The sequence below is a fragment of the Heterodontus francisci genome, chromosome 2 (genome assembly GCF_036365525.1).
Source record: "Heterodontus francisci isolate sHetFra1 chromosome 2, sHetFra1.hap1, whole genome shotgun sequence".
NCBI classification, from domain to species: Eukaryota; Metazoa; Chordata; class Chondrichthyes; order Heterodontiformes; family Heterodontidae; genus Heterodontus; species Heterodontus francisci.
Window position 1 is genome coordinate 114204308 of NC_090372.1, and position 21914 is coordinate 114226221.

At 45.1% G+C, this 21914-nt stretch overlaps 1 protein-coding gene across 5 annotated transcripts in view; it reads right to left on the minus strand.

The window, feature by feature from the left end:
• LOC137346271 (glycoprotein-N-acetylgalactosamine 3-beta-galactosyltransferase 1-like) overlaps nt 1-19439 on the minus strand; it is a 52002-nt gene extending 32563 nt beyond the window's left edge. For 3 of the 5 annotated variants that reach the window (XM_068009770.1, XM_068009746.1, XM_068009737.1), the window contains exon 1: nt 19247-19439. The gene's annotated coding sequence lies outside the window, so the exon portion shown is untranslated. The remainder of the gene's footprint in view (nt 1-19246) is intronic. The other 2 variants (XM_068009761.1, XM_068009753.1) reach the window with 1 other exon arrangement.
• Nucleotides 19440-21914: the final 2475 nt, after the last annotated feature.

Below are 21914 nucleotides of genomic sequence, written 5' to 3' on the forward strand. Positions count from 1 at the left end.
TCTGTGCCGGTTCTCTGCAAGTTCAACTCACCTCAGCCCACTCCTTTGCCTTTACCCGTAGCCCTGCAAATTTTTTTCTTCCAATAATTATCCGATTCTGTTTTGAAAGCCACAACTGAATCTGCCTCCACCACACTCTCAGGCAGTGCATTTCAGATTCTAACCACTCACTGCATAAAAATGTGTTTCCTCATGTTGCTTCTTTTGCCAATCACTTTAAACCATAATCGCAAAACTAAATAGTGAAACACCCTGTATCCACAACAGCTGTTTATAATAAAACAAGCAAACAAGGGTCAAACTTGCAAAGCAAAATCTCATTCCCATGTGCCACCATGGGTTCTTAGTTAAAAGAAATCTAAAACAGATGACTTCCCTCCAGGTACATAATACAAACCATGTTTTTTCTTGCCAACTTGCACCTCTCATCTGAAGTTAATTCCTTGCAGTGCTAAGGTTCATAGTTACAGGTTGCCATTCGCTATTTTATCCAAGAGGCCATTAGTTATTTGCAAGTGTTGACCGGTTATAGAACTATGAAAAGAAATCCAGCCAAGATAGAAGCTGTCCTCATCCAATGTCAATACGCATGCACTACCAGAAAAGCCCATCAAATTGCAATCTGAAGCAAGAACCCTGCCTTCTCTCAATTCCCTGCCACCATCATGATGTAAGAATAAAGAAAAAATCCTAATATTTCATGGGATGTCAACATTGCTGGCAAGACTAGCATTTGTTGCCCATCTCGAACTACCCTTGAAAATGTGGTGCAGACCCACCTTCTTGAACCACTGCAGTCCATGTGGTGTAGGTATACCCACAGTGCTGTTAGGAAGGGAATTACAGGATTTTGATACAGCGACAGGTGAAAGAACGGCGTTATAGTTCCCAATCAGGATGGTGTGTGACTTGGATGGGAACTTGCAGGTGGTGTTCCCATGCGTCTGCTGCTCTTGCCCTTCTCGGTGGTAGAGGTTGCGGGTTTGGAAGATGCCATCAAAGGAGACTTGGTGTGCTGCAGTGCACCTTATCGATGGTGCACATGGCTCCACTGGGTGGCTGCCAATCAAGCAGGCTATGTCCTAGATAGTGTTGAGCTTCTTCAGTGTTGTTGGAGCTGAACTCATTCAGCCAAGTGGAGAAGCGCTTTGTGATGGATAGGCTTTGAGGAGTCAAGAGGGGAGTTACTTGCCACCCAATTCCCAGCCTCTGACCTGTTCTTATAGCCTCAGAATTTATATGGCTGGTCCAGTTAAGTTTCTGGTCAATGATAAGCCCCAGGATGTTGTTCATGGGTGATTCAGCAATGTTAATCCCATTAAACATCAAAAGGATATGGTTAGATTCTCTCTTGTTGGAGATGATCATTGCCTGGCACGTGTGACAAGAATGTTACTTGCCACTTAACAGCCAAAGCCTGAATGTCATCCAGGCCTTGCTGCACGTGGGCACAGACTGCTTCAGTATCTGAGGAGTTGCAAATGGTACTGTGCAATCAGCAGCAAACATCTCTACTTCTGGCCTGGCCTTAAAGTCATTGATGAAGCAGTTGAAGATGGTTGGGCTGAGGACACGTCCCTGAGGAACTCCTGCAGCAATGTCCTGGGGCGCAGATGATTGGCCTCCAACAATCAAAACCGCCTTCCTTTGTGCTAGGTATAATTCCAACCAGAGAAGAGTTCCCATTTCCCCACCGATTCCCATTAACTTCAATTTTGCTGGGCTTCCTTGATGCCACACTCAGTCAAATGCTACCTTGATGTCAAGGGCAGTCAATTTCACCTCATCTCTGGAATTCAACTCTTTTACCCATGTTTGGACCAAGGTTGTTGAAGTCTGGAGCCGAGTGCCCCTGGCGCAACCCATATTTAATAGGCTGTCCCCTCTTACAATTGTTTTCCCATAATTCCTGCAAACAAACCTCAAATTCTATGAACCTGCAGTTTTCTGTCCTCAGAAAACATATTGTATCCTTTTGGGTACACACAATCCTAGATGGTCATTGCCAGCGTGCTTTGTTTCTGCCCAAGCCATTCAAAAGTTATTAGAAGTGCACTATACTCAAGCTGCACACAGATTTCAAAATAAGTGAGAAATGGAAGGAGGAACATAAGCAAATTACAATCACCGCAGAGACTACCAGATCTTTTGCATCCACAATCCGCACCACTAGCAACAAATGTAGCGTCTCACTACTTTACCATGCTCCACGACTCTGTCGATTTGGTTTCATGCAGACCGCCCTTATTCTGAGTTTGTCTTTCTCCCTTTCCAAGGTCAGATCCTGAAATTCTCAATTAGTTTTTGAAATGCCTGGAATACTAATGGTTAACTGCTTTCCCTAGCAATCCTATTTTCAGCTTGTGTTGTTCACACCTCCACACAACAACTTCCTGTCTTAATTAACAGATTAATACTCTACAGAAGTCTAAGACAAAGTTACCTTCTAAAAGCCAGAAACACCTGAGCTTTAAAGTTCACAGAAAGCACAATGCAATAATTTAGAATTGTACACCAAGCCAGTTCTGCCTTTGTCTACCTATATCCAAGTCACAATACCAGAAACTGTCATAGGGACACTGAAGTCAATTGTTCCACCCCTTACCACTGCCCCACCAGAGGTCAGTTAATTTAGCACAGATCTGGGATTGCACCCGAGACCATCCTGGTGTGGCTAGCTCAGCTACTTACTGGAAAAACTGTGAGCCGTTGTGGAAGCTCATGCAAGTCATTTTTGAAGAATGTCAGTGAAACAACTAATATTGTGTTGAATTTATGCTTCTAAACAAGGCGGCTAGAAAGCACATGCATAGTTCTAACTCAATCTCCAGCAGAGATGATGATCTTAAAATAGAATGCCTCTTCTATGAAAGTTCTTTGCCGTTACAAGAAGAATCTACAACACTCCCAAAATAACAAAACCCTTCCCCTACCCAAAATTTAATTTTAAGTTTAAAATTCCATGAAAAATGAGGAAGGGGATGTTGGGGAAATAAATCAGTCTAGTTACTGAGTATAGAAGATAAACTGTACAAATTTTCCAAGTTTTCCTCTTGCATTTGTAACTTACTCAGTTCCAGATATTGATTTACATAACAGTAAATATCTAAACTGTGATATGTGGAATGATGCTACTGCTTCCAACAGGTTGAAAAATTAACCATATCCTCGGAGAGGACAAGACATTGGAGTATGGAGCTTGGCTTATAATTGGTTACACAGTATTTAAAAAGAGAAGAAATGGGGGAGGTGGAATAAGACAGGACATATACAGAAAAATAAACTGAATGGCCCAACAAGTGCAAAGTGAAGCGGAGATTGTTAAATGGCAGATGGTATTAGCATACAACAATAGTAGGGATAATGAGACAAATTAAAGAAATTTATGAAACATTAAGTGTGTAAACAGCTAATGGGGTACAGTGAAGTGGTGGATAGGCAGATAGAAATGGAAGCATGAAAAACTGGCTTTTGTGGTCCAACAGCCTAGTAGAGAGAAAAAAAGCAGATTGATACACAAGGAGCAGACCACTTTGCCAGCATCATGTTCTGACAGAGAAGTCCCCATCTCAAATATCAAACCGCTCCTTCCCCCATCCTCAGAAATACCGGCACACCTACTCCACATTCTGGCAGGAGTGCTGGCAGAGAAAATGGGAGATGTAGTTTACAGCCTTAATCGAACAACACAATGGCTTTAACTATAGCTCCATTTTCTCTCTGGCATCTCTTGTTCGCCACTCAAGCCTTTACATGTTGTTATATTTATTTACCTGTGTGTGGTTATGTGCTTTTCCCTTGTTCTATTCCTTTTTAAATTTTGTTCATCTATAATATCTTTAAGTTCTAAGGATGGGTCCAAATCCAAGACTTCTTGTCTGTTCTCTCCCCGCTGTTGCCTGACCTGCTGAGTTTCTCCAGTTTTCTGTTATAGTTTTAGATTTCCAATATTTTGCTTTTGGAAAATGAACTACAATGAGTCTCCCCTTAATCAATTGTCAATTATGATATCTCCAATCCCTTTTAGGCAAGTAATGATAGCCAGACTTATTACAGTACTAGGATTGTTCACTGAAGCTAGTCAGGCTCATGATGGAGTGAAGAGTGGTAGGGACATTGGAAAACGTCCAGTAACAACTAATATTTATAATGTGCTTTTAACATAGTGCTGCTGTGAAGTGCCTTGGGATGTTTACTATCAAACCAAGTTTGATACTGAGCCACATAAGCAGATATTAAGATAAGTGACCAAAATTTTGGTTGAAGAAGTTTTAAAGAGCAACTTAAAGTTGGAGAAAAAGGTAGAGGGGTGCAGGGGTTGGGGAGGGTATTCCAGAGCCTAGAGCCCAGGCAAATGGAGCATGACTGCCAATGGCGGAGCAAATAAAGTCAGCAAGGTAAGAGGCCACAAATGGAGGAGTACAGAGATCTTGGCAGATTATAGAGATTAGAGAGAGAGACCATGGAGGGATTTGAAAACAAGGGTGGGATTTTAAAATCAGGGTACAGCTGGACTGGGAGCTAATGTACATCTGTGAGCACAGCAGTGATGAATGAACAAGACTTGGTGGGACTTTCGATATGGGATGGATGAATGAGACTTGGTGACTTAAGATACGGACAGAGTTTTGAATGAGTTCAAGTTTATGGAGGGTGGAAGATGGGATTAGTAAAAAGGTTATTTGCTATTTATATTAAATCAGTGCTTTGAGAAGAAATGAGATGGGGGTTCAGAAAATCACCGGGGCACCATTCTTGGGCTGAAACTCAGTGCCCAAGCCAGGAGGCCCAAAGCTTCAGATCTCATCTAAATCTCGGAAAACAAATTCTGAGCCGCTTGCCTCGCTAAGACCAGTGAGGGGCGGGTGAGGCTCGTGGGGTCAATCAAAACCAGCAGGAGTGCTGTGGAGTCAGAAGGAGCACTCGCACTCAGGGCTGCCAATTTCAGCAGGAACTGTCGTGCGAGGAGCAAATATAGTGTCGGAGGTTGGAGAAAGTGCACGTAACTTGTCTCACATGCAGTGGGTGTTTGGGGCCCTGGACAATGATGTGGGCGGACCTAAATTAGTAGATGAGCTTAGGAGTATTTGTGGGTTTTTTCCCCCCGGTCAAATATTTTCTTATCTTGCCTTATTCTTAAAAGCGTTCTAGCTACAATGCTGACTTATTTTCTCCAGTAATCCTGAATTAACAGCAATTGAGCAATTACTTTAGTGTTCACAATATGCACACATAGTTGTGCTGGAGTGATCAAATCTGTCCCACAGCACAAAACAGAACTATTCGAAGCAAAATTGTATTGAATTATTTCATTCGAAGCCATTTCCAAATTATGACTCAGACCTCAATAAAGACTGGAGAATCAGAACTCCCAACTTGCCATTGCAAGGAAAACAGGTAATGCTAGTCTACTGCACCCATCAATTACATCTAATTTGGTGGAACCTGGCGCACAGCTTAGGTAGCACAAATACTTGATCCACCCTAACGTTTAAATCCTGTCTACCTGAAATACAGCTTCTTCCATCGTCACAGGATCACTGGCACTCCCATTTATTTCCTGTATTTAATTAAATGTATCTTCAGGTTCCTATTCATGCATTTGTCAAGATGCCTCTTAAACGTCTCTATGGTACCTGCTTCCACCACCTCCCCCGGCAACAAGTTCCAGGCACTCACCACCCTCTGTGTAAAGAACTTGCCTCGCACATCCCCTCTAAACTTTGCCCCTCTCACCTTAAACCTATGTCCCCTAGTAACTGACTCTTCCACCCTGGGAAAAAGCTTCTAACTATCCACTCTGTCCATGCCGCTTATAACTTTGTAAACCTCTATCATGTCGCCCCTCCACCTCCGTCGTTCCAGTGAAAACAATCCGAGTTTATCCAACCTCTCCTCATAGCTAATGCCCTCCAGACCAGGCAACATCCTGGTAAACCTCTTCTGTACCCTCTCCAAAGCCTCCACGTCCTTCTGGTAGTGTGGCGACCAGAATTGCACGCAATATTCTAAGTGTGGCCTAACTAAAGTTCTGTACAGCTGCAGCATGACTTGCCTATTTTTATACTCTATGCCCCGACCGATGAAGGCAAGCATGCCGTATGCCTTCTTGACTACCTTATCCACCTGCGTTGCCACTTTCAGTGACCTGTGGACCTGTACGCCCAGATCTCTCTGCCTGTCAATACTCCTAAGGGTTCTGCCATTTACTGTATACTTCCCACCTGCACTAGACCTTCCAAAATGCATTACCTCACATTTGTCCGAATTAAACTCCATCTGCCATTTCTCCGCCAAAGTCTCCAACCGATCTATATCCTGCTGTATCCTCTGACAATCCTCATCACTGTCCGCAACTCCTCTACCATTAAGAGATTCCCTTCCCTCAAGACCATTAGTGAACCAGTTTAAATGTTTTTTTTAAATGACAAAACAGCGACCATCACACTGACAAGGGAGGGGAGGGAAAACTGGGTGAACGGAATGAAATTCTTACGGGGGCAGGGTGTCCAATCTCTCAGTTTCTTCGTCTCCGACGCATCTGTTCTGACAATGCTACCTTTGACAACAGCGCTTCTGATATGTCTTCCTTTTTTCTCAACTGAGGATTCCCCCCCACTATGGTTAACCGTGTCCGATCCATTTCCCGCACTTCTGCCCTCACCCCTTGCCCTCCCTCCCAGAACTGTGACAGGGTTCCCCTTGTCCTCACTTTCCACCCACCGGCCTTCAGATCCAAAGGATCATCCTCCACCATTTCTGCCACCTCCAGCGCGATGCCACCACCAAACACATCTTCCCCTCCCCTCCCGTCAGCATTCCGAAGGGATCGTTCCCTCCGCGACACCCCAGTCCACTCCATCATTCCCGATACCTCGTCCCCTTCCCATGCAATCGCTGGAGATGTAATACATGCCCTTTTACCTCCTCTCTCCTCACCATCCAAGGCCCCAAACACTCCTCCCAGGTGAAACAGCGATTTACTTGTACTTCTTTCAATGTAGTACACTGTATTCGCTACTCAGAACGCAGGTGCCTCTATATTTTTTTTTAGAGATACAGCACTGAAACAGGCCCTTCGGCCCACCAAGTCTGTGCCGACCATCAACCACCCATTTATACTAAATGCTACACTAATCCCATATTCCTACCACATCCCCACCTGTCCCTATATTTCCCTACCACCTACCTACACTCGGGGCAATTGCTAATGGCCAATTTACCTATCAACCTGCAAGTCTTTGGCATGTGGGAGGAAACCGGAGCACCCAGAGGAAACCCACGCAAACACAGGGAGAACTTGCAAACTCCACACAGGCAGTACCCAGAATTGAACCCGGGTCACTGGAGCTATGAGGCTGCGGTGCTAACCACTGCGCCACTGTGCCGCCAGACCACAAACCCAGATTGGGTGACCGCTTTGCGGAACGCCTCCAGTCAGTCCGCAAGCATAGAGTCATAGAGTTATAGAGAACAGAAACAGGCCCTTCAGCCCATCATACCCGCACCGGCCATCAAGCACCTATCTATTATAATCCCATTTTCCAGCTTCCGGTTGCTTGCCATTTTAATTCACCACGCTGCTCCTATGCCAACATTTCTGTCCTTGGCTTGCTGCAGTGTTCCTGTGAACCTTATTGCAAGGTCGAGGAACAGCACCTCATCCCCCAATCAGGCACTCTACAGCCTTCCGGACTCAACATTGAGTTCAACAATTTCAGAGCATGACTCCTTTTTTTATTTTTCAAACCACATGCCTGTCTTCAACTTGTTTTTCAGGTTTTTGCTTTTGGACAGAGCTATTCATTACTCTTCCATTAACTCTCTCTGGACTAATGCTTTATCTTTTCGTACAACTATTAGCACTCCCTTTGCCTTTGTTCCATGACATCTTTGCTATTTAATCTCGCCTGCCCTCTGCCCTATCACACACTTTCCCTTTTGCTGTTACCCTACATCGCCCCCACTTTTTCACTTGCTGAAAGCCTATTACATTTCTAACCTTTGCCAGTTCTGATGAAGGGTCACAGACCTGAAAAGTGTAATTGGTTTTTTTTGCCAGTATCAGTTGAGGATCTTGGGCTTTTTCATCTGGTTTCTCACTTTTCCCCAGGGATTTTGTAGTTTCTGGGTGGAATGGGAACTGTTTGCAATGCCTTGCATAAAACATCCTGATGCTTTGGGACAAACAAGATGGACCAGCTGGCCCAACATGTTTCTCTCACCACAGATGCTGCCAGTATTTCCAGCACTTTTTGTTTTTATTTCACATTTCCAGCATCCACAGTATTTTGCTTTTATAACCACTAGGTTACCCTTGCTGCATTAGTCACCCTGGTTTTTGCCTTCATAGTCTGTAAAGATCATGTCATAGTCAAGTGACCCAAGTATGCCATACTGCCATTTATGTTTAAACAGTGCAGCTGATCTCATACAGACCTACTGCATAAGTTCAAAAGGGTGTACACACAAAGTACTGGAGCTATGACATCAGTAACAAGTGACAGCATGACATCTGAAATGTCTCCGTACTGATGCCACGTCATAAGACGACATGTTGGAATCTAGACCAGCACTTTAACTGGAGCTCCAAAATCAGGCACAGTTGGAAGGATAGAAATACAAGTTCACAGCACAGGATATAATATCTCAACCCACCTCGATGATGTAATCCAATGCTAATTTCACTGTCAATAGTCCCGTCTCCGAACAGCTTCAAATAATTATCCACTTATCCCTCCCAAAGACACAGAGGGTTGAATTTTCCCAGCCCATTGGGGTCAGTCTGGGAGGCAATATGATGGGGGAAGACATTGGGGAGGGGAGCCTGACAGTTTCCTGCTGCAATGGCATATTGTCAACAGCGGGGAGTTCGGCAGCCAGTTGAGCCTGTGGCCAATTAATGGCCACTCCCCGTCCTCGGCGGGAATTCTGCCCACGTTGGGAGGGCCCACCATTGCATGGAAAGACTACCAGGTAAACCCTGGTAGTTTCCCAGTGGGTTCCCAGAGGTGGGGTCCTCCTTTATGGACATTCCATGGCCCACAAAGGGACCCCTTGGCAGCAATGGCTGCCCACATGGCAATGGTGCTGCTGATGCACTATGACCTTCCCTGGATCCCCAGGGCCTCCCTGCCTGTCCCAGCTTTCCCAAAAAAACTCACTTTCTCTTTACACACACCCTCATCCTGGAGCTGCAGTGACACTGCTGAGGCTCTTGGCCTTTTGCTTGGGCCAGTAGATCTTTGGGTCAGGCTGCCGTCTGCTTGTTAGCTGGCCACTGTCAGAAAAATACCACCTCAGTGTCCTGCTGTCCACCAGAGTGGAGTCGCCTCCTTCCTGCTTTCAGCCCTGTTGCCTGGTCTTCAATGTCCCTCTAAAATTCAGCCTCTAATCTCTCTCCTTGATCTGTTGATGATTTTAAACTAATGACCCATCATAACTGATTCCCCAACCAGAGAAAATAATCTTTCCCTATCCAGGTTACAACTCCATTATTTTAAAAACTGCTACAAAATCTGCTTTTAGCCTTCCCTGCTCCAGTCGGAAGAGTCCTAGAATCTCAAGTCTCTCCTCATAACTGCAGTTTCCATTTCCTGGCATCATCGTGATGAACCTATACTGTACACTCTCAATGGGTTTAATGCTTTTTCTATAATAGGTACCTAAAACTGCACACATTACTTACTCTAACTGACACACTTGCATCACAGACCTGCGCCCAGGCCTTCAGGGACTATAAGGAAGTAAAAACAGTTTAACTGTTTACATAGTTGCATCGTTAATGTTTTATTTTCTCCTCTTATCAAGGTAGTGAATAATGCTGCAGCATGTATTCCACATGCAATATAACCCTTTGCAACCTCAGTAGAATAAGTCAGAAGGGTGCTCTTTAATGAAATTTGTTTACAGTACAAGAAAGTACCAATGTTGTTATGTAGCTAAGGATGAATACACAATAACTCAAAAGACCTAACATTACAGAAAATAAAAAAGCAAACTAGTTTGACAGCAAATTTTGAACAGTTTGTGAATGAGTAACTTTTCTCCATTACATTGTGTTCAGCTTGCCTCATCCTGATAACAGTCAATCTAATCCAAGGAAGGAGTGAAATTGCCAGTGGTACTGTAAGAATGCTAGGAGGAGGAAAACTCTATTGCAGGTAAAATGAAAAGAGAAGGCAGGTTACAAAAAATATTGTATTAGCTAAGGCACATCCCAGGTTTGACCAAATTGGGGGCAATTGTTCTTTTGAAAATCACCTCATTTATACTGTACAATGGATTTCGTGATTCCAGCATAACTATGCATCAATAATTTGTGACCAAGACCCCACGAGCCAAATGGAAAATATTCATTTAATCATGTGGAACTTTGAGACTTTTACCGAGACTGTTACAAACAACTTCTAAAAGTATGTTTGAACAGCTTGAGAGGAGCGCCTTGAATTTCAAAGACCTTTTTCCAAAAACTTCTGTTTCAAACAAAGAGGTGATCACATCACATGACTGCTTGTGAAACCCTGAGAGTTTGTGAAATGTGTCTCAGAAGGCAGACTGTAACTGATATCCAGCGAAGGAGCATCTCCTCTCTTCCTCTCCAGCAATGATCCAGAGAAGCCTCAGCTGCAAACTTACAGCCCAGCATAGCCAACAACTAAGAGGACACAGATAAAGCCCCTCTTCTGCCTTCCAGAACAAAGAAGCAAGCCCAAATTGTGCACGTGGCACTGCAAGGACTTCAGGGCTACAACTTTAACTAAGGATTCTGGGACTAAATTTCAGTATTTAAATTGCATTTTTATTAAGGACTCTACTCCAACCTCCCAACTCTTCTCTTTCTCTGTAATCTATCTGTATGTGCATGCGCTTCTCGTGTGAATGTGAGCATGGATGTGTCACATATTTTAGTAATTTTAACCGGTTTAGAGTGATAAGGTTAATCAACTTACATCTTTCTTGTTTAAACTCAAGAAAACCTGTCTGATCGGTTCATTTGTAATGATATTCAAGGAACAGGAGCAAGCGCTCACTGAGGTGATAAGTTAAATCACTGTGTTAAAAAAAGATAAACCCTGCTGCGGTCAAATCAGAGAAGGGGAGCCTGAGATCCCCTTCCTCACCTGGTTGTAACAAATTGAATAGAGATGAACCGATTGAAGTTTTCAATATATTAAAGGAGAACAGACAGGGTAGATACAGGAACTATTTCTGCTGGTTGGAGAATCTAAAACTAAAGGGCATTGTCTAAAATTTGGAGGCAGACCTTTCAGGAGTGAAGATTAAGAAACACTTCAACATTCAAAAGGTGATAGAAGTTTGGAACTATTTTCCACAAATGGCCAGATCAATTGTTAATTTCAAATCTGAAATTGATAGATTTGTCAACCAAAGGTATTAAGTGTTATGGCGCAAAGGAGAGTATATAGAGTTAGACTATGGATCAGCCATAATTTCACTGAGTGGTTGAACAGGCTCAAGTGGCTCAGTGGCTTACTCCTGTTCCACTGTCACAGAATATTAAAGCAATTGTTCCTGTCCAGTGAGAATGTAGGTAGACACAGCTATTTTTTCAAAAACCCATAAATAGGGGCTACCTTTCCAGAATTTATGACCATTTTTCCAAAGGATTTAAATTAGAGTTGTTTTAAAATGCGCTTTTAAAAGTCAAATTCACAGAAAGCAGGACTTACAGTTATAAATTAGCTTTCAAACAGGGCATCTGAATCAGCATCCTGCAGACAGTTAAAGGTAATTTGACATTCAAATTACTGTCCACTCATTGTTGCTGCAACAATTTATTTCAGCTCATCAAGAATGTTAAGTTAGATGGGGTTTAAATGGGATAGGATGCAGTAGCATTAAGTAAAATGGTATGTCAAAGTGGGATAACATTGTCTTCCTTATTTTGTACTTGGTACACAAATTTGAGTTTTACTGATTGAACTAAGCAACTCAGGTCACATCAATTGCTCTCTATGTTTTACCTTACTGTGTAATAAACCAATTCAAATCAAACATCATGCCATCTACTGCTAACGCAATCCAACTTCAGAAAGATTGAAGAAACATGTGAAAAAGACACAAGTATCCAGCAGAATGCAAGGAGCTGTTGTTGTTGCATTTCCCAGGTTACATTATTGTAAAAACAGACATCGAGCTGGTGAGTTAACTCCCATAAATGCATGAGACTTAGACTACTTAAGTGATCAATGCCACTGACCCAAAAAGGTATATATAGCAGAATCAAATCTGCAACAATTAAAAGGTAAACAGCATTTTGGGTTTATATATACAGGCAGAGAGTACAAAAGTAAAGCAGTAATGATATCTTTGTAGAGACTCGATTAAATCAAAAGAAGTCTTACAAGCCATGAGCCATAGCAAATGCAGTAAATTTATTTTGGTGTTGCATGGCCTACACAAGACCCAAGTATCACAAATACAAAAACAGTTTTAAAGTTGTTGCTTTGCTGTTAGCAGCAGACTGAGAATGAGTACAGGGCATTATCAGAACACAGTTCAGCCTGTTGACAATGTCTGAATGCTGGATTGACACATCCTATGTTAAACACGTCCCGTAATCCAACCTGCTACTTTCCTCGTTCATAAAAGACTTGAATACATTCAGCAATCTAATCCTTGCGTTATTCTGCTGGTCTGATGTCTCAACGGCCAATCACTTCTCAAATTAATCAGACAGTTGTTTTCAATTTAAATGCTCCAAAGTATCACCACTCTTCAGCAGATGTCACAGATGAGGACTTCAATGCTGCAGCCTACATAAGGCGGCTGATGGATACACACAATTAAATGTTTGGCACATTGGGAAGCCTGCATGCAATGTCAAGGAGCATGGAGGAGTTCAATACCAACTTGGTGTAGTGCTCTGTGCAGAGTTTGGACCCATCCTTTCAAGTGTGGAAGCAGTGGCCAACTCCTTTCGCACACTTGTGGACCCAACCATGATGCAGGAGTTTCCATTGAAGCACAAGCAGAAGCCATCCAACATGTGGGTGCTGCAGTGGAAACTCCTGCACACTGGTCTGATGTCATCATGCTGTCATCATGGCTGTGGATTACAGTGTGCAAAGGGGCATACAGTAAAGGCCTGCTCAGGTTGGGAAAAAGAACCCGACCCGGCCCAAGTCCCTCCAATTTCGCCCGAGCCCAACCCCACTCGACCCGACCATCCCTTTACTTACCTTCCGACTGGGAAGCTCCACAAAGCTGCAGCGCATGCGTGATGACATCATAGTGACATCACTCGTTCACTGCCCAGACTCAGTTTCGTCCCAAACTCTCAGCTCAGCTAAGTTTTTTATTTTTAATACTTACCAGCAGAGCACTTACCGTGCGTGTCCGGCCCAACCCAACCCGAACCCGAAAGTCGGACCCGGAAGAGCGGCCCGGCCCGGACACATGTCGTCGGGTCCCGGTCGGGCAGCAGGCCTTTAGCATACAGGGTGTCACAGCAGTCCCAATCTGTCCTCCAACAGGTTAATGGGATTGATGAGGCATCCACTTAGGGGAGTAGCAAAGCCTTCAGGGTAAGAACCTGCGGTCCTCAGGAAGACAGCATTCATCCTCCAACTCCGCCACTCCACCAGTGCCCTTGCTGTTGTCCCTCAGCCAGCCAGCCCAGACTGCTGCCGCCCATGCCAAGATGGTGCAGTATGCAGCCAGGCCTTCTAAGCTCAGAACAGCTCAAGGTCATCTGCCGTCTCCTCCACTGAAGGTCAGCAGCCATGCTGCAGCCACTAGGATACCACAGTATAGGATAGGCAAAGCTGCAGGGATGGCAGGGACTAAGGGAATGTACAAGAGTTAATAGTTGAATTTTGCATGTAATGACATTACATCTATAAATTTTGTTTGAAATATTTATTTTGATGTGGCTTTTATTTTTGTATTATAGGCACGAGGATGCAGTCAGTGACGGAGGGAAGGTCAGGTGTGCATCTGTTGGTGAGCAGGGAAATTGGGGTTGAGGTTACTAGTATCGCACTATTCAGAGAGCGCTCAGGCAGAAGTTGCCTCCTCCCTTCCTCCTGCTCCTCAGCTGCTCGCCATATAACTGGTGACCAGGGCTGTGCCTTTATAATGGTGAGGTTGAGCAGTATGCAGCAGACCACCAAGAATCTTTGACCCACTTTGCAGAGTACAGCAGGGCCCCTCCAAAGCAGTCCAGGCAGCGGGAACCTCTTTTTCAGCATGTCAGTGGTCTACTGTATTACATTTTATGTGGCAACATGGCTTTCATTCTAAGCATGCTGTGCACATAACTCTGGTGCACAAACCACATATATGAGCCATGTGGTCAGCAGATACCCATCGTTGTTCAGTAGCCACCCTTTGGTTTGCCATGGTGGCCCAAATACAGTTGGCACAACAGATTGCCACAGAATGATGCCTTCAATAATTGCTGCCAGGATACAGGGTGTTAACCTTCATGATTTGCTGCCTATGCTCGCACACTAGCTGGACATTGAGGGAATATAAAGAACAAAGAACAGTACAGCACAGGAACAGGCCATTCGGCCCTCCAAGCCTGCGCCAATCTTGATGCCTGCCTAAACTAAAAGCTTCTGCACTTCCGGGGACTGTATCCCTCTATTCCCATCCTATTCATGTATTTGTCAAGATACCTCTTAAAGGTCATTATCGGACCAGTTTCCACCACCTCCCCCGGCAGCAAGTTCCAGGCACTCACCACCCTCTGTGTAAAGAACTTGCCTCGCACATCCCCTCTAAACTTTGCCCCTCTCACCTTAAACCTATGTCCCCTAGTAACTGACTCTTCCACCCTGGGAAAAAGCTTCTGACTATCCACTCTGTCCATGCCGCTCATAACTTTGTACACCTCTATCATGTCGCCCCTCCACCTCCGTCGTTCCAGTGAAAACAATCCATGTTTATCCAACCTCTCCTCATAGCTAATGCCCTCCAGACCAGGCAACATTCTGGTAAACCTCCTCTGTACCCTCTCCAAAGCCTCCACGTCCTTCTGGTAGTGTGGCGACCAGAATTGCACGCAATATTATAAGTGTGGCCGAACTAAGGTTCTGTACAGCTGCAGCATGACTTGCCAATTTTTATACTCTATGCCCCAACTGATGAAGGCAAGCATACCGTATGCCTTCTTGACTACCTTATCCACCTGCGTTGCCACTTTCAGTGACCTGTGGACCTGTACGCCCAGATCTCTCTGCCTGTCAATACGCCTAAGGGTTCTGCCATTTACTGTATACTTCCCACCTGCATTAGATCTTCCAAAATGCATTACCTCACATTTGTCCGGATTAAACTCCATCTGCCATTTCTCTGCCCAAGTCTCCAACCGATCTATATCCTGCTGTATCCTCTGACAATCCTCATCACTGTCCGCAACTCCACCAACCTTTGTGTCGTCCGCAAACTTACTAATCAGACCAGCTACATTTTCCTCCAAATCATTTATATATACTATAAACAACAAAGGTCCCAGCACTGATCCCTGCGGAACACCACTAGTCACATCCCTCCATTCAGAAAAGCACCCTTCCACAGCTACCCTCTGTTTTCTATGACAGAGCCAGTTCTGTATCCAACTTGCCAGCTCACCTCCGATCCCGTGTGACTTCACCTTTTGTACCAGTCTGCCATGAGGGACCTTGTTAAAGGCTTTACTGAAGTCCATATAGATAATATCTTCCTTCATCCTTCCTTCATCTATCATTTTTGTCACTTCCTCAAAAACTCAATCAAATTAGCGAGACACGACCTCCCCTTCACAAAACCATGCTGCCTCTCGCTAATAAGTTCGTTTGTTTCCAAATGGGAGTAAATTCTGTCCCGAAGAATCCTCTCTAATAATTTCCCTACCACTGACATGAGGCTCACCGGCCTATAATTTCCTGGATTATCCTTGCTACCTTTCTTAAACAAAGGAACAACATTGGCTATTCTCCAGTCCTCTGGGACCTCACCTGTAGCCAATGAGGATGCAAAGATTTCTGTCAAGGCCCCAGCAATTTCTTCCCTTGCCTCCCTTAGTATTCTGGGGTAGATCCCATCAGGCCCTGGGGACTTATCTACCTTAATGCTTTGCAAGACACCCAACACCTCCTGCTTTTTGATAATGAGATGACTGAGACTATCTACACTCCCTTCCCTAGGCTCATCATCCACCAAGTCCTTCTCTTTGGTGAATACTGATGCAAAGTACTCATTTAGTACCTCACCCATTTCCTCTGGCTCCACACATAGATTCCCTTCTCTGTCCTTGAGTGGGCCAACCCTTTCCCTAGTTACCCTCTTGCTCTTTATATATGTATAAAAAGCCTTGGGATTTTCCTTAATCCTGTTTGCCAATGAATTTTCATGACCCCTTTTAGCTTTCCTGACTCCTTGCTTAAGTTCCTTCCTACTGTCTTTATATTCCTCAAGTGCTTCATCTATTCCTAGCCTTCCAGCCCTTACAAATGCTTCCTTTTTCTTTTTGACTAGGCTCACAATATCCCGCGTTATCCAAGGTTCCCGAAACTTGCCAAACTTATCCTTCTTCCTCACAGGAACATGCTGGTCCTGGATTCTAATATAATTCCTTTTGGTTCTGATACGATAGATCTGTCACATGGCGCCAGCAAAGCAATGTGCGTGTAGCCAATGGCACCCTGCACCAAGGGGAAGCCTGCAATCCTAGCAAAGCTGCATGCTCATCCCACCTGTTTCTCTCTGGCAAGAATGAAATGTAATTAACTCTCGTTGTATAGCGCCTCAGTGACCTCCCTTAGGCAACAGTGAATGGCAACCTGAGATATTGCAAATATCTCCAGCTCCAGTCTAGAAGGAGCCAGATGCATAGTTCATCGCCACTGTCACCTCCATAGCCACTGGCAATGCAGTCCTCACCCTGCTCTAATGCTGCAGTTGTGGCTGCAGCATGTGGAAAATTTCAGTGAGTACATCTTTACTGAAACACAAACTGAGGTTCAGGTCAGAGAATTGCTCCCTGAAACACTGGGTGGACATCACTTCCTGCTGAGAGCCCTTCTCCTTCCCACCCACCCCCAACACCAAATCTTTCTCCTCGAATCAAAGAAAGTTTAAGGCACAGAAAGAGGCCAGTTGGCCCATCGTGTCCGTGCCGGCCAAAAAAAATCCACATATTCTAATCCCACCTTCCAGCATTTGGTCCGTCGCCCTGCACTTGAGGTGCATATCCAGACTCCTTTTGAATGAGTTGAGGGTTTCTGCTTCAACTACCCTTTCAAGCAGTGAGTTCCAGACCCCCACCACCCTCTGGGTGAAAAAGATTTTCCTCATTGTCCCTCTAATTTTTCTACCAATCACTTTAAATCTATGCCCCCTCGTCACTGACCTATCTGCTAAGGTGAATAGACCCTTCACCTCCACTCTATCCAGGCCCCTCAAAATTTTGTACATTTCAATCAGATCTTCACACAGCCTTCTCTGTTTCAAGGAAAACAACCCCAGCCTATCCAATCTTTCCTCATAGCTGCATTTTTCCAATCCTGGCAACATCCTCGTAAATCTCCTCTGTACCCTCTCCAGTGCAATTACATCCTTTCTGTAACGAGGTGACCAGAACTGCACACAGTACTCAAGTTGTGGCCTAACCAAAGAGTTATACAGTTCCAGCAGTACCTCCCTGCTCTTATATTCTATACCTCGGCTAATAAAGGAAAGGATTCCATGCCTTCTTAACCACCTTATCGACCTGTCCTGCTACCTTCAGGAATCTGTGGACATTCACTCCAAAGTCCCTCACTTCCTCTACACTTCTCCATAAATCATGTATTTCTTTGCCTTGTTTGACCTCCCCAAATGCATCACCTCACATTTCTCCAGGTTGAATTCCATTTGCCACTTTTCTGCCCATCTGACCAGACCATCAATATCTTCCTGCAGCCCACAACCATCCTCCTCGCTATCTACCACACAGCCAATCTTTGTGTCGTCTGCAACCTTCTTGATCATGCCCCCTACATTTAGGTCCAAATTGTTAATACCACAAAAAGCAGGGGGCCCAGTACTGAACCCTGCAGAATACCACTGGAAACAGCCCTCCAGTTGCCTAAACACCCGTCAACAATTACCCTTTGTTTCCTGCCACTGAGCCAATTTTGTATCCACTTTGCTGCATTCCCCTGGATCCCATGGGATTTTTTTTTTAAACCAGTCCTCCTCCCTCTACCAGCAGTTTGTCCTGCTCTGCATGGCCTCTACTGATTCTCAGTCATGTTGTATTCCATTGGGAATGCCTACTTCAATACCAATGTCTGGAATAACTCGTTTGTACAGAAGCCTTTAAGTGATCAAAATGTCCTTCAGCACCTACCACTCTACTCCCCGTAGAGTTTTGTAAATTTAAACTATAGAAAGCACTAAACACTTGCTATGATTCTACAACAGCCAGAAGAAATCAAACAGCTACTATAAGTAGTCGATGCCCCCTTTAAAATAACACTGGTGGTGGGGCGGGGGTCCTTCGTACTGCTGAACAGATGTTTAATTGTACAAGGTTAAGATAGGGCGTTAAAGCAGAATGTAGAGCTCCAAGTGGCAAAACTGGCGTCGAATCAGCGTTCATTGTGCGCACTGACACCCTCACCAATATGATGTCCGACACCATTCATCCATCCCTGTGCGTGTAATCGACTACTTTTGAGGTCTAATGGCACTCGTAGCCCCACCCCCCAAAAAACCTATTTCTCACCAAATAAGTCTTGCCCTCAATTACAACAGCTATCAAATATTTTTTTTATTTAGGATCATGTTGCCAAAACCGATTATTTCGGTCAATTTATTCTGCCAAAAGGCACTGAAGTGACAGACTTGCTAAAACAAAATCTCTTTTGGACGATGGACTGAACAGTCGAGCTCTCGTTCACTGCACACAGCCTACACTAAGGGCACGGAGATATCACTCTCCGCTTAACTAGCTTAGATCCAGGCTTTCTTTAATAATAAGCCCGCCTCAAGAAATACGAACAGGAGAAATATCTCAAAGGTCGTTTGTCTTGAATCTTGACGAGGGCCTGCCCGGTCTCTTTCACCGCATCGGGCTGCTATTTCATTCTGTTAGACACAAGACTTAGTTACCGACCTGTCAAGTAAGGTTAAAATTCGACCTGACGCTGCCAGCGAAATAACGTAAATTAAAGCCTCACCCCTCGGCACTTCCGTGATATTCCCCCCATTACACCAGGCCGCAGGTTACTACCCCAGCACAGCTTCTTACCTTGACGAATACCCCCCCGGCCTAACTCACAGTAACAGACCAACGCCAAATCAGGAACCGACTGCGCTCCTGTCACTGTTAGGGCACGCGCTCCCGCCGGCCCGCGCGCGCGCACATCAGCCCTTGATCTCGCCCCGCGCGCTCCCGCTCCTGTAGACACTCAGCGGGAGCACGGCCGCGAGCTCCAGCCGCGTCATTAGCTGTGCACGCTCGAGTCACAAAGTATGCGGCACCCGCTGGAAGGAGGAGGTACAGGGGTGTGGTGTGGGGCGGTGTAATCTAGTTCAGCTGCTCAGTGTGGTTATTTGTCACTTCTCCAACTTTGAAACTACTGCTTATTTATTATAAACATTCTTTAACATATGCACACAAATTCCTGTTAATAGATATGTTTGTGTGTACTAGTCAGTCGTCCATGGTTAAGGGAGCTTGATGGCAGTGGGGGTATTTGGACCGGAGCGTGCAGAGGCTCAACGGATCCTGTTTCAAAGTCATACATTTGGCCTTCATTTCTGTATAATTCCATTATAACTACAGCCCTACCAAATTCACGGCGTGGAAAAATGCGCCACTTAGATTTCACGCATTTTATTGACGTAGGACTCACCTCCATGATTGCTGGGCGTGTTGTGAACTTCGCCAGTTCTATTCATTGACCCAAGGCTCACCTCACTGATGTAAAAGCAAAATACTGCAGATTCTGGAAATCTGAAATAAAAACAGGAAGTGCTGGAAATACTGAACAGGTCTGGCAGCATCTATGGAGAGCGAGACAAGAGTTAACATTTCCGAAGAGGGCGGCGCAGTGGTTAGCACCGCAGCCTCACAGCTCCAGGGACCCGGGTTCGATTCCGGGTACTGCCTGTGTGGAGTTTGCAAGTTCTCCATGTGTCTGCGTGGGTTTTCTCCGGGTGCTCCGGTTTCCTCCCACAAGCCAAAAGACTTGCAGGTTGATAGGTAAATTGGCCATTATAAATTGTCACTAGTATAGGTAGGTGGTAGGGAAATATAGGGACAGGTGGGGATGTTTGGTAGGAATATGGGATTAGTGTAGGATTAGTATAAATGGGTGGTTGATGTTCGGCACAGACTCGGTGGGCCGAAGGGCCTGTTTCAGTGCTGTATCTCTAATCTAAAAAAAAAGGGTCACTGACCTGAAACATTAACTCTGTTTCTCTTTCCATAGATGCTGCCAGACCTGACTATTTAGAGCACTTTTTGTTTTTATTGTGCTTCACTGATTACTTTGCATCTGGCAAACTTTGTGCATTTTTGTGATTAGCACAAGGCTCACCTCACTGAGCATGTTGCAAACATTGTGTGTTTTAGTGATTGTAACAAGACTCAACTCACTGATTGTTGGGTGAGGCAAGACTTCCACTGCAGTTTTAAGAGAAGCAGTCTCAAGTGTTAGCAGACAAATGAGAATGCCAGAATAACCAAATCAAAAATGGCCACAACCATTTCTGCAGTACATCAAGTGAAAGAATTTGGAAGCCAAATTCTGCAGGCCAGTGGTGGAATACTGACTTCAGTGAGTAAAGAATATGACCTGTTTATAATGAGCTTTTTACAATTGTTTTTGAGTATACAATAAATGCCATTTGAAACCAGGAACACCCGCCCTTTTTTTTGTTTTAACTGGATAATTCTTGTGATTTGTTGCAACACTGAAATTTACGATTTAAATATGTGAAATCGTGAAATTCACAATTCTTAAAACAAAGTGACTCCTGACAACGCAGTCAAGCGCCAATGTCATCAGTATGTTGCCCGCTGTGCACTTGCACAGAACGGTTTCTTCCTGCCAATATGGTGCTGCGTATGCACAGCCAACGTCAGCACCTGGCAAGCACGCAAAAAACATCATTGCATGAAGCAGGAGGGAGGGGAAGGTGGGAGGAGGGTGGGGAGAAGAAGAGGGAAGGGAGAAGCGGGGGATAGGAGCCGGGGTAAGAAGGAGAAGGGATCAGGAAGAAGCAGGAGGGAGTGGGAGAAGAAGCAGGAAGGAGCAGGGCGAAGAAGTGGGTAGGAGCATGGATAGAAGTGGGAGGGAGCGGGGAGATGAAACAGGATGGAGTGGGGCAGCTCCTTCGTCCCCCCCACCCCAGCCCACCGGCCGCTCACTCCAGGCCCGGCTTGCTCCCCGCCGCGCCGCCCGAAGAAGTGGCAGGGGTGGGGGGCGGAGAACAAGCTGCCAAAGCGCAAGGCAGGGAGCGAGCAGCTGAGGGGTGTTGGGGCAATGCAGGCGCGAGCGACCGAGGGGGGGAAGTGGCTAGGCCGGGAGCTAGCAGCCGAGGTGGGGGTGGTGGAAGTGGGGAGCGAGCAGCTGAGGGGAGGAAGGAACGAGATTGGGAGCGAGTGGCTGAGGGAAGGTAGCGGCAAGGTGGGGAGCAAACAGATGGGCACAGGAAAGCAGCGAAGAGAAGTGCAGTAGCAGGAGGAAGCGGGGTACTATTGGGGTGGAATGGAGGCAGCCATTGAGGGGATTTGGGTTTAATTTGTTTTTGTAATAAATTAAGCAGCGCCATCTTTATTACTGACAGCTGCCTGAGACATCGCAGACAGTGAAGTTTCAGTGGATGAGGCTGCATTTGCACATGTGCCAGTACCGCGCCACCTAGTGGTTGCATTGTCAGCAAACGCAGCCTTTTTAAAATGTCATGAC